At 40.4% G+C, this 13261-nt stretch overlaps 1 protein-coding gene across 2 annotated transcripts in view; it reads right to left on the bottom strand.

Moving 5' to 3' along the window:
• The window catches only part of KCND2 (potassium voltage-gated channel subfamily D member 2), a 757023-nt gene that overhangs the window by 725262 nt on the left and 18500 nt on the right, over nucleotides 1-13261 (bottom strand). The window lies entirely within an intron of this gene.

The raw sequence follows: 13261 nt of genomic DNA, 5'->3' as shown, positions 1-13261 counted from the left end.
GAAGTGGAAATTCATTGTTTACTATATATTACAACTTCTATACTTCTCATGAATCTGTCATGTATTATATGAAAACATAACATTTCTTATAACTGAGCAAAACATCAATTAAAGGGGAAAAAATCTACAGGAAACAACATTTAGACACACATTAGTGACACATTCTGTACACATAAATGGTAATGATGTTAATAGGATTTCTACCGTAAGCCTTCTTTGAACTAAAATTCTGGAAAGACAACTTGCCATTACCCATGAGGACAACAGATTTTAGATGAAAGGAAAATTATGTAACCAAAATATGTTTTAGACTGGCAGGAAAGAACCCCTGTTGTACTGTACAGATGGCATAGCTGAATAATTTCCAATTGCATGTGCCATCATCTACTGACATTCAGATGTACACTCAATAATTTCCCTAATCAGTCGCCTTTATTGAATAAGTCCTTTCTGTAGAGGAGCTGCATTGTATTTCGCATAGCTGAGCAAAAGACTGCCGACCCTTCACAGCTTCTAATTAAAATCCTAGAAAGCAGGACTGCTAGTGGTTAACAGTGTGAATGTGGTAGAGGAAGTCTCCTGTGTGGCTGAGGTCTTCACCTCCTCCCCAAACCAGTGTGGCAGCCGATATCACTGCAGTCAGTGACAGACAGGCGCCTGATTGTTGTTTACTCTGCTCACTTCCACTGCCTCCTCCGGCTGCATGCTGATCACTTTCCTCACACATTTTGCTGCTTCACTGGTGCTTACAATTACAACACTGCGGCTTTTATAGCTCATTGCTGGACAGGAAATCGGCCACTGCGGCTTGATTGATTTTAGTCTGCCACCCACAGTATTTAGAAGTCTTCATCGTATCAATCTATTATGCTATGTTCATGAAGAGCACCCTAATCCATCTACACAATTTCACAGTCAAACGAACATCCAGCACTTCCAAGGAGATACAAAAAAAATCTAAAACTTTACTCCAAATTCAGCACATGCTTAAAAACATATTCCACGTCTGCACCCCTAAGGCAAAGCTTTTCGAACATTGTGTATTTTATCAAGGTTTGACAAAGAACACCAAGTTCAAAACACAATGCCTTCTACTTCCAGAAGTGGAATATGTTATTAATGGAGTACGGAATTTGGAGGAAAGTTTTACATTTCTATGGTCCGTTTGGAAGTGCTGGATTTACTTTAGGCTGGCGACGACACACTGCAGCGTACCCTAAGGAACTTTATCTGCATTTTCCTTAATTTCACTTCTAACATACTTTTCTATGTTCTCACTATATGCTAGAAGCTGTCCACATTGATTTTCTATATCCTGGCATTATGTGGCAGAGTTGTACAGTGGTACATTGTGTTGGTGTGAGCGTCTGACTAGAGAGAATATAATAGCACAATGCCAGACTTCAGAATAGCCTCACTTCCTTTGATGTCTTTTTTGTAATGTATTTGGATGCGCAACTATGTACACATGACGTCAATGTTATTCTTTTAGTTTGGTGTTCTTTCTCTATCAGTCTTATTTAACAGTACATTTTCAATTGCTTTTGTATGCACTTCTTATGATGGCACCATAGTTAGCAACTAAGCCAATCAAAATAATTTGTTTTATCTTGCATACTTACTGTAGTGCATTTTCATGCACAAGGCATTGATAAACCTTCTTTTTGCACTATTAAAATGAAGGACATAATTTAATTTAATGTAAGTACAGTATGTTTACTCTTGAACACACACATCAAGTACACTATGTGCAACATAATGGAAAAGTTTTACCCCTACATTTACATCATTGGTCGTGTCCCTGCCTTTCATGAGGGCGCCAGCACTGAGCTTGCATCTTTTCCCACAATCAAGTGCCCATAACAAGTTAAATGCAGCTGTTAATTACTGATAGCGGCACTTAATACGCACCGTCTGGAAGAACGTCACAAATCCCACCCATCGGCACCCCGCGATCACATGGCAGGGGCGCCAATGGGCGGCTCATGGCTGACATTCATAAAACACCATGATTTTTTCTAAACATAGCAGTGCTGAAGCACATATTTGATATTCCTGCATTCAGAAATGTCCAATCTATCAAAATATAAAGTGAATTAATCCAATCAGTAAAAGGTGTAATGAGAAAACTAAATTTAAAACCCCCAGAATTAAGTTTTTTTTTGGGTGAATGTAACATTGCAATAAAATGCAATAACGGGCAATCAAACATCGTTATCTCCCACAAAATGGTATCAGTAAAAACATTAGCTTGGGATACAAATAATGAACTCTCACGCAGCCCCAGATCATGCAAAATGAGAATGTTACAGGTCTCGAGGAAAAAAGCAACACAGGCAAAAACTTTTTTTCATACAAATTTCTGATTTTTTTAATCACCATATAAATAAAATAAACTATTCATGTTTAGTATCTGTGTACTTACAGTGACCTGGAGAATCATAGTGGCAGGTCAGTTTCACCACATATTGAACATGATAAATAAAACACCCCCAAAAAATTGTGAAATTGCACTGTTTTTTGCAATTTCACAGCACTTGGAATTTTTTTCCCGTTTCTCAGTACACTTTATGGTAAAATGGTGTAATTGTAGTAGAACTCACACCGCAAAAAACAAGCCCTCACATGGCAATATTACCAAAAAGATAAACAAAAGTTATGGCTCTTGGAAGAATGGGAGGAAAAAACAAAAACGAAAAACAGAAAATTGCCCGGGGGTGAAGTGGCTAAAGGAGACCCACCAGCCGAAAACTGAATAAAGTCTCTTTAATGTAGGTTAGCAATATTAACACTTTAATGCCTTGCTTTAATGTGGCTATTTCATCTGTTAAATTTACAGACGTAAAGCCTAATGCCGTACTCCTGATACATGCTGATAACAAAGATTAAAACTTTGTAATAAACACCATGGCAACACAAACTGTTACCAAATCCCCCTTAATCCAAAACATCACATATTACATGCAAAAAAAACATTTTATATATAAAAAACAACTGAGAAACTATGAAACCCATTTAAAATCTTCATTTAAGTGTAAATTTGTAACTGGATCCATAGAATAGGTGATAAATGTATGAATACTCTTGGACATCCCCATTCTCAATATCGCTAGGGGTCCCAGCCATCAGGTTACCAGTGGTCATGTACATATTACACTGGTCTACAAAAAAAAAAAAAAATTATTGCATGGACATTAAGAATAGTTTTAGACTAATTTGAGGGTGCTGAATCCAAATCTGATCTTATAATTTCTCTATCACATCACGTTTTTGCTCTATAGGTATATAGCCCATTTTCATGAATTCCATGATAAATATAAGTAGTGTATGAAAAGTGCCGTTTATACGGTTCACTAAGGTAAATTTAGTCTCCCAATAAATGTGAGAATATCTTTGTTTTCTTTGAACATGCATATTTCCCATTTGTTATGATAACACCCTTGTTTTCTGTGTTACTGGGACAGTAGAGCTACAGCAGAGCATTGGGTGAAAACTGAATGGCCTCAGCAGCAGAGTTTGGCATCTGGAGATAAGAATGTCATCCATGATCCTCTAGTGGATAGGAAGGAATTGTCTTTCCTCCCTTACACATAAAACTTGGATTGATGAAGCAGTTCATCAAAGCTCTCAATCACAGTGGAGAATGCTTTAACTATATATGTTCAACTTTTCCTGGTCTTAGTGAAGAGAAGAAAAAGGCTGGAATATTTGATGGACCTCAAATAAGAACACTTATGAGAGACACAGATTTTATCACATGCATTTTGTAATGTGGTGCAGAATTTTCTAGGGAATTAGAAAGCAGACAACTATGAAGAGATTGTGGAAGATCTACTAATGAGTCTGCGAAATCTTGGACGTAGAATGAGTATCAAAATTCACTATTTACACAGCCATTTGGACTTTTTCCAGAGAACCTTGGGGATGTGAGCGAGGAACAAGGGGAGCGTTTTCATCAGGACACTAAAACAAGAGTGGTATCAAGGCCGTTGGGACTCACATATGATGGCTGACTATTGCTGGAGCTTGATGAGAGACAACCCAGAAGCTGTACATCACAGATCAGCCAAGAAAGGAAAGTTCAAATAACTGCCATTTGTCATTCATCTGTGTGCCATATATATGTGTTTTTATAATTTGTAGTTTAGTTCTGTAATTATATTTGATTTGCTGTACATATACTTTGTAATCTTTGTTATTCCTTGATTAAAAATGTAGTACCGAAAATCATGTGTTTTTATCATAAAACATTCAGAGTAAGTTTCATCAAAAATTGAAAATAACTCGAAATCCTGATGCGATAGCCAAAAAACAGAGTTCATATTCGTAATCAGCAGCGAAAATTGACTTAAAGTATGTTTTAAAACCTTTTGCCAGAAAAATTGTGTTGGCCAGTGTTATTTATTCTAAGTGGGATAACCACTCTAAAGAATAAATGAATTAAAAACTGATAAAAAAGGTATTTAAAGGGGCCTTTTGTGTCACAGCAAAACCCCTATTATATAGGACCATTACGGGGGTTCAGGGGCTTTAATCCCCCAATACTACAATACTACGATTTCTATGGGACCGCAAAAACGGGCCATATAAATTTGTCAGAGCGCCGTACGCCATGAGGGCCGTATTTATGGCCGTGAAAAAATATCGAGCCTGCTCAACAGTTTTCACAGCTTCCGGACACGGCCCCCTTTAAAAATCAATGGGGCCGCAAAAACAATGAAAGCTTGTTTTTGCGGTGCACCGTCAAGAACGCAATTGCAGATCGCCGTTTTATTTTTCCCTACTTTTCTAAACCACAAAAACAGCGATCCGCAAGATGATTTTTGAGGCCCAATTTTGCGGCAGATCGTGAAAATGACGGCAATGCGGCCTGCAATAATCGCAGCAAGTGTAAAAGAAGCTTAACTGTTTTGATCCAGAAAACAGAATTGATGACATCCAATTCTTCAGTCACAGACCTGAGCGATCAGGGTGGGCCCTGATCGCCATCCCTGGACTAACCACCTTGGATTGCCAACCATCCAGAAATTCCAGGGAAAGCAATAAAAATAGGGCACTTTTTTGTCCTGTCCGTAAAAAGAGATTGAAAGTGTCCGTGATTTTTTTTTAAGCTGAAAAAACTTATGCAGATTATTTTGACTGTAATTATCATTTTACAGGCCACAGTTCATGCAGCTGATGTCTTTATTAGAGAATTATGGTCTGTAGACATATATCAAACTTATAATCATAATGATTTATTATGACTTTCCATTCTGAAGTAAACAAACCTGTCTGTCCATGATTATTTGATAAGCTGTCCAGAAAAACTAAAAAGTCAAATTGGCAACTCTGGGACCACCAGAGCAGCATGTACTAAAGCAGCCAGTATAGCCCTCTGCCAAAACATTTTAGAAGTTAAGGAAACCCTTTAACTTACTGTTTATACTACACTAGATGGTGGCCCGATTCTAACACATCGGGTATTCTAGAATATGTATGTATATAGCAGCCACATAGTATATAGTACAGGCCACACAGTATATAACAGTGGCCACGCAGTATATAACACAGCCCAAACAATATATAACACAGCCCACGCAGTATATAACATTGCCCAAATAGTATATAACACTGGCCACGTAATATATAGCAGCCATGTAGTATATAACGCAGCCCACATAGTATATAACACTGCCCACATAGTATATAGCAGCCATGTAGTATATAATGCAGCCCACACAGTATATAACACTGCCCACATAGTATATAGCAGCCATGTTGTATATAACACAGCCCACACAGTATATAACACTGCCCACATAGTATTTAGCAGCCATGCAGTATATAATGCAGCCCACACAGTATATAACATTGCCCACATAGTATATAACACTGCCCACATAGTATATAGCAGCCATGTAGTATATAATGCAGCCCACACAGTATGTAACACTGCCCACATAGTATATAGCAGCCATGTAGTATATAACGCAGCCCACACAGTATATAACATTGCCCACATAGTATATAACACTGCCCACGTAGTACATAGCAGCCATGTAGTATATAAAGCAGCCCACGCAGTATGTAACACAGCCTACGTAGTATATAGCAATGTGGGCACTATATGCGTGGTTAAAAACGACTTAAAATAAAAAATAAACATATACTCACGTTCCGAAGGCCCCTTGAAGTCCTGGCACCTGTGTGCGGTGCACGCGGCAGCTTCCGGTCCCAGGGTTGGTATGAGCGCAGGACCTGTGAGGACGTTGCGGTCACATGACCAGGACGTCATGGAGGGTCCTTCTCGCATAGCATCCTTGGCACCGGAACCTGCCGCTTGCACTGCTGAGGACAGCACGCACGTCGGAGGGTGAAAATAACCTTTTTTTTATTATTATTATTTTTAACATTAGATCGTTTTACTATTGATGCGTAAAAAGTTGGTCACATAGGGTTAATAGCTGCGTTAATGGAGTGCATTACACCGCGGCATAATGCGGTCCATTAACGCTCCCATTAACCCTGTGTGAGGGCTAACTGGTGGGGAGTATGGAGCGGGCACTGACTGCGGGGAGGAAGGAGCGGCCATTTTGCTGCTGGACTGTGCCCGTCGCTGATTGGTCGTGGCAATGGTCGTGGGCGTTTTGCCACGACCAATCAGCGACTTGGATTTCCATGACAGACAGAGGCCGCGACCAATGAATATCCGTGACAGACAGAAGTGACCCTTAGACAATTATATAATAGATCTTCTACACAGTAACAAAAATATGATGACATGAAGACATTCAATAAAGTTTTAAAATAAAAGAGAGTGGTCTTTGTGTCTCACGTTTGTACTACCTAGAATTGATTTTATCGGTAGGTTTTAGGCACATTGGTTTAGTCACCTAAATCATGTATAAAACAGAAATAATGTTTGCAGTAAATGATCATTACAAGGGCTGTAAATTACAGTGTGCTGTTCAGTTTCAGTACCATGGACAGGTTCTGTAATTACTTCAGTGCAATCTGTGATGCACTCACACAAAACATGCTTGTGTTCATTACCTAATTACCCGATTAGCATATGTGACACGTGTAAAGTCATGACATTACGGAGTAGTGCAATAAAATATTTGAAATCTTATAGAATAAATATTTACAGTGGGTGTACAGAGATAGCACATCTACTTATTATCTTGATGATACACAACAGTTATTTTTTAAAGAAACATAAAAGGCACATAAATATTAGTGAAGGGACATCACTGTCATTGTAAGCAATTTACTCTACTCCCCATTTATTTGTGCACTCAATACAATAAGGCTTTGTTAATAACTGGCCATTGCACTTAGGACAGCAGGGGTGACCAGTGGAATATATGAACTTCTATTAGGACATGTCAAGCTCTGCTAAGGTGATTCCAATATATTGCTTTTTCTTTACTTTTTTTTTAAGCAGCCCAATTCACCCATAATAATGTCCATTGGGGTCCAGCACAAAAAGGAGGCTGTTCTATGGTTGACAGGGACAGGATTTACTGCACCAGAAAACTTATATTGCTGACAGTTTGATGTGTTCTGTTATATCAATTTTATTCTGTTAACACCCACAGGAATAAATGAAACCTTGTAGCCTCTGGAAGCCAATGATACCACTCAAGAGTCAACTTGACATTTAAGTGGCTTGCAAAAAGGAACATGCATAGACATTAAAGGGAATCTATCACCTTATTTTGGCCCTATAAACTGCGGCCACCGCCATCAGGGGCTTATCTACAGCATTCTGTAATACTGTAGATAAGCCCCCGATGTAACCTGAAAGATAAGAAAAACAAGTTAGGTAATACTCACTCAGAGGCGGTCCCGGTTCGAGTCCGATGGGCGTCGCAGGTCCAGGTCCAGCGCCTCCCATTTTCATACGATGTCATCATCCTCCTTGCTTCTGTTGCGGCTACTGCGCAGGCGTACTGATTTGCCCTGTTGGGGGCAGTGTAAAGTACTGCAGTGCGTAGGCACTGGGCCTCTCTGACCTTTCCCAATACCTGCGCACTGCAGTACTTTGCTCTGCCCTCAACAGGAAGCAAAGAAGAGGACACCATCGTATGAAGATGGGAGGTGCCGGACCCGGACCGCGACACCCATCAGACCCGGACCGCACCGCGACCACTCCTGGGTGAGTATAATCTAAGGCTGATTTCACACTTGCGTTTTAAAACGCATGCGTTTTTGCATGTGGTGAAAAAAACGCGGCGTTTTAAGGCATTTACATGCGTTTTTTTCATGCGTTTGCGTTTTCTAAACGCATGCAGATAAATGTGTGACAGCCGCCAATCATCAAAATAAAGTAAAAAACCCACTATAAACAGAAAGAGCTAGGGTTAGGGGTAGGGGTAGGGATCCTAACCCTAACCCTACCCCTAACCCTTAAAGGGATTAGGGTTAGGGGTATGGTTAGGGGTAGGGTTAGGGGTAGGGTTAGGGGTAGGATCCCTTTATCAATTTTATGGTGTGGGGTGGTTTATCAGTGTGTTTTTTTGTTTTTTTAAATAAAAACGCATGCGTTTTTAATGCATGCAAATGCATGTGGTTAAAAACGCATGCGTTTACATAGACAGCAATGCATTTTTTTGCGGCAAAAAAAACGCCGCTAAAATTACTACATGTTGCATTTCTGCAACTCAACGCATGCATAAAAAAGACGCATGCGGTGGCAAAACGTGGCAAAATGCATGTGTTTTTAATGTTAAGTATAGGGAAAAAACGCATGCGTTTTTTTTTGCGTTTTTTACCGCAAAAACGCAAAAAAAAAACCGCAAATGTGAAACCAACCTAACTTGTTTTTCTTACCTTTCAGGTTACATCGGGGGTTTATAGGGCCAAAATAAGGTGACAGATTCCCTTTAATTGAAAACAGCTCAAAAAGTCAGACATCGCTAGCAATTTTCTATGTACATTGGTTTCCAGCATTTGTCCAATTCTTACTATGCTAAAACATCCTGCATACAGCAAACAGTGTAAACCAGAAAATATGCATAGAAATAAAGAAATTCTAACAATTATCATACAGGTTCAGTTGTATGCTATAAGTGACTACTAAAACTACACATATACAAAAGAACAAGAAAAGAACATAAGATATCAAAAGACAAAAATGAAAGATGATATTAGGTGATTTCTATCTCAAACATTTATTAAATATTCTAGGGATATGCCATAAATGTTTAGTAACTGCAGATCTAAAATTTGGACTAATATCAATATTGAGGATGTGGCCCAGTCATACGCTGCAGTCAGTGGAAAAGAGAGTGTAATTCCTATACAAATGAATGGGAGTTCTGACAACCACTCCACTAACAGCAGCAACCAATGACCCCATTCTTGAGATAGATGCAGTTTTGAATATATGATGCATGTATTATATATATTGTGGATATGCCATAAATGTACAAAATGGGTATACTCTATTAAAGATTTACTAATTTGGCATGAAACATTCAGGAAGATATACTATAGCTAAAGTGTCAGAATAGAAATGTGACTATTGGTAATATATTACTAAATGATTGTGATTTCTTTACTAATTACTGTAATGATTTGAGAGTACATGCAATGACTAGGAGAGTTTGGAACAATTGAGCACATAACAGCAAATCTGAACCTCCCCTCAGAAATTAAAGTATCGTTCCAAGATTACAGATTACATAGCATTCCTTAGTTCCATAGCCCATACAATCCGTATATATATATATATATATATATATATATATATATATATATATACATGTAAACTGCCATACATTTTTTAACACTGACTAATATGTTCCAGTGAGGTTAAATTGCAGATACCGTATATACTTGAGTATAAGCCGACCCAAGCATAAGCCGAGGCACCTAATTTTGTCACGGAAAACTGGGTAAGCTTATTGACTCAATTATAAGCCGGGTATGTATTGTCCCCTCATTCCTGTCCCGGTATGCGTGGTCCCCCCGTCATGTTCTGCTCTGTGTGGCTCCCCCTGTTGTATGCATGGCTCCCTCCATCCCATCTTGTATGCATGGCTCGGCTCCCCTGTCCCATCCTTGTATGCATGGCTCCCCCCGTCCCATCTTGAATGCATGGCTCGGCTCCCCCATCCCACCCTTGTATGCATGCTCCCCCGTCCCATCCTTGTATGCATGGCTCAGCTTCCTCCCCTCCCATCCTTGTATGCATGGCTCCCCCCTTCCCATCTTGTATGTATGGCTCGGCTCCCCCATCCCGCCCTTGTATGCATGCTTCCCTGTCCTATCCTTGTATGCATGGCTCAGCTTCTTCCCCTCCCATCCTTATATGCATGGCTCCCCTGTCCCATCTTGTATGCATGGCTGGGCTCCGCTGGTCTCCCCGTCCTCCCCCATCATGCTAACCCTCCTCACACCGTCGCTGAACATCCCTGCATCTCCATTGACCCGGCACGGCAGCTTCTTCCTGCGCTGAGCGGTCACGTGGTGCCGCACATTAAGGTCTTGAATATGCGCTCCACGCCTATGGGAGTGGAGTTGTGTCCATATTCATTACCTTAATGAGAGGTACCAAGTGACCGCTGAGCACAGGAAGAGGAAAGAACTGCCGGCACCGGGACAGAGATGCAGGGACAGAGATGCAGCAACGGAGGGTGAGTATTGATGTTTTATGTAAGCCAGCGGCTGCAGCTGTCACTGTGCTACAGCCACCGGCTCCCCGCTACCCCTCCAGCTTTCTGGACCATGACTCGTGTATAAGCCTAGGGGGGCGTTTTCAGCACACAAAAAATGCGCTGAAAATATCAGCTTATACACGAGTACATACTTTTCACGTAGGTGTTTGTATTTCCTCTCAGAACCTACCATGTTCATTGTTAGATGGCAAGAAGCCACTGATTCTTCTTGGTTGGACTGCAAAAGAGCAGGAATCACTCTGCTGCGATCAATACTGTCAGACCGAGCTACTGAGCATATGTGTCCACCAGCACTGGATTCAATAGGTAAAGTTTTGAATAGAATGATGAAAACAAACAAAAAAACATCATTGGACGCCATATATATGTAACATTAAGTTACATAGATTGAAAAAGACCAAGATCCATCAAGTGTAACCTTTCTCCACCAATTGTACATTTTGTCACTAATTTAGCTATATCACACAATGTTATGTGTATCAAGGAAATCGTCCAGCCCTTTTTAAAAGCTGTTCTAGTGTCTGCCATTACTACCTCCTGTGGTAGGGCATTACACAGTCTGACTGCTCTAACTGTAAAGAACCCTTTCCTGTTTAGCTGCCATAATCACATTTCTTCCACCAGAGTGCTCACTAGTCCTCAGGTTAAAGGGAATCTATCAGCAGGTTTTTGCTACCTCATCTGAGAGCAGCCTGATGTAGACAAAGATGATTCCAACGATGTATCACTTAGATAACTGGGTGCAGTCGTTCTGACACAAGCCAAGCGTTTAGATTTAGAATGAAGCAGAGCTGAGAAAGCTAACCCCACCCTCACCAGGATCTCCATGTACAGGTGCTTCACACAGAGGGAGGGGCCTCGCCGGACTATTGTTGTGCGACAATGTTAATCTGCTAGTGATAAATCCTTCACTGTAAGTAAACAACAACATGCACTTTGATAAATGACACATCCCTGTACATGTATTCTGTGTTTCAGCCTTCACCTCATGCTGTCTTCAAATTACATAGGAAAAACCTGCTGACAGATTCCCTTTAATATTACGACAGGAACATTTTTCATAAAGGTAACCTGTCACATCCGCAAATGCAGGGTTAATCTGTAAGTTAATAGCACTCCAATGCAGTCCGGCCACCTTGCTGAAGTGCAGCAATAGGAACTTTATCAGTCCCAGGGAGCTGTGCTTTCAGTATCGCATCCAGACAGCATTTTAAGGGCTCATTTCCATTTGCGAGAAACACGTCCGTGTCTCGCATGTGAAAACCAAGCTCTAGCGCCGGCACTTTGGAGCGGAGCGTGCAGCTCCATGTGTTGCTATGCGGCCGCACGCTCCGCTCTGGAGTGCCGGCGCCAAAGCTTGGTTTTCACATGCGAGACACGGACGTGTTTCTCGCAAATGGAAATGAGCCCTAACATTAGTAACCTGAACATTGACCCTGTACCTGCAGAATAGTAGCATTTGGGGACACGGCGTGTTCCCTTTAATAATTTACTCTAGTTAACATATTTGTAGACAGTATCAGCATCCAACAATAAAGCACTTTATATTTTGGTCCTGAAGAATGAAAGCTTAATATGGGCAATTAATATATATTTTTAGACAGTAACTATGCCCCAACATTTCTACTCTGCCTAAGAGAGCAGTTATACAGTAGAAAGTGCAAACAGAAAACACACTGGGGCCCCAATTCATCAGTTTTTGCCAAAAATATGTACTTGAAATGTTGTAAATTTTTTGTAGAGTTGTCCAAAAGTTTTGAAACTGCTTTCAAGCCAGCTCTGCCATCGTTTTGAAAAGTGGGTAAAGCTCCAGATGTAGGTAGTATGGCTGACAAATTGATCAAAGAGGTGATGGAAGCTAGACCTGAAATGCACTCTTGTTTCTGATTGGAGAACGCTGCCGTATGGTAACTGACAGTGAGCCCCATTCATAAAAAGATGTACACCCCCTATTGAATTTGGAGCATCTTGCAGCACACCCTGGACCAAAACTACTGTGCGACGTCTTAAATCAGGGGCCTAAGACTCTTTAGAATGGGGACAGCAATTCAATGTCAATGATAGTCATTATTAATTAGGAGCAGAAATTCAAAGCCAGAGCCATCATTGGAAATGTAATCTGCATTACGGAAACTATACCGAAAGGAAGAAGGAATACAAGTGGCAGAAATGGCACAACAACACAAGACATACAGTACAGACCAAAAGTTTGGACACACCTTCTCATTTAAAGATTTTTCTGTATTTTCATGACTATTAAAATTGTGCATTCACACTGAAGGCATCAAAACTATGAATTAACACATGTGGAATTATATACTTAACAAAAAAGTGTGAAACAACTGGAAATATGTCTTATATTCTAGGTTCTTCAAAGTAGCCACCTTTTGCTTTGAAGACTGCTTTGCACACTTTTGGCATTCTCTTGATGAGCTTCAAGAGGTAGTCATCGGAAATGGTTTTCACTTCACAGGTGTGCCCTGTCAGGTTTAATAAGTGGGATTTCTTGCCTTATAAATAGGGTTGGGACCATCAGTTGTCTTGTGGAGAAGTCTGGTGGACACACAGCTGATAGTCCTACTGAATAGACTATT

Source organism: Ranitomeya imitator, chromosome 4 (genome assembly GCF_032444005.1).
Source record: "Ranitomeya imitator isolate aRanImi1 chromosome 4, aRanImi1.pri, whole genome shotgun sequence".
NCBI lineage: Eukaryota > Metazoa > Chordata > Amphibia > Anura > Dendrobatidae > Ranitomeya > Ranitomeya imitator.
This window is presented reverse-complemented; position numbering and strand designations above follow the sequence as displayed.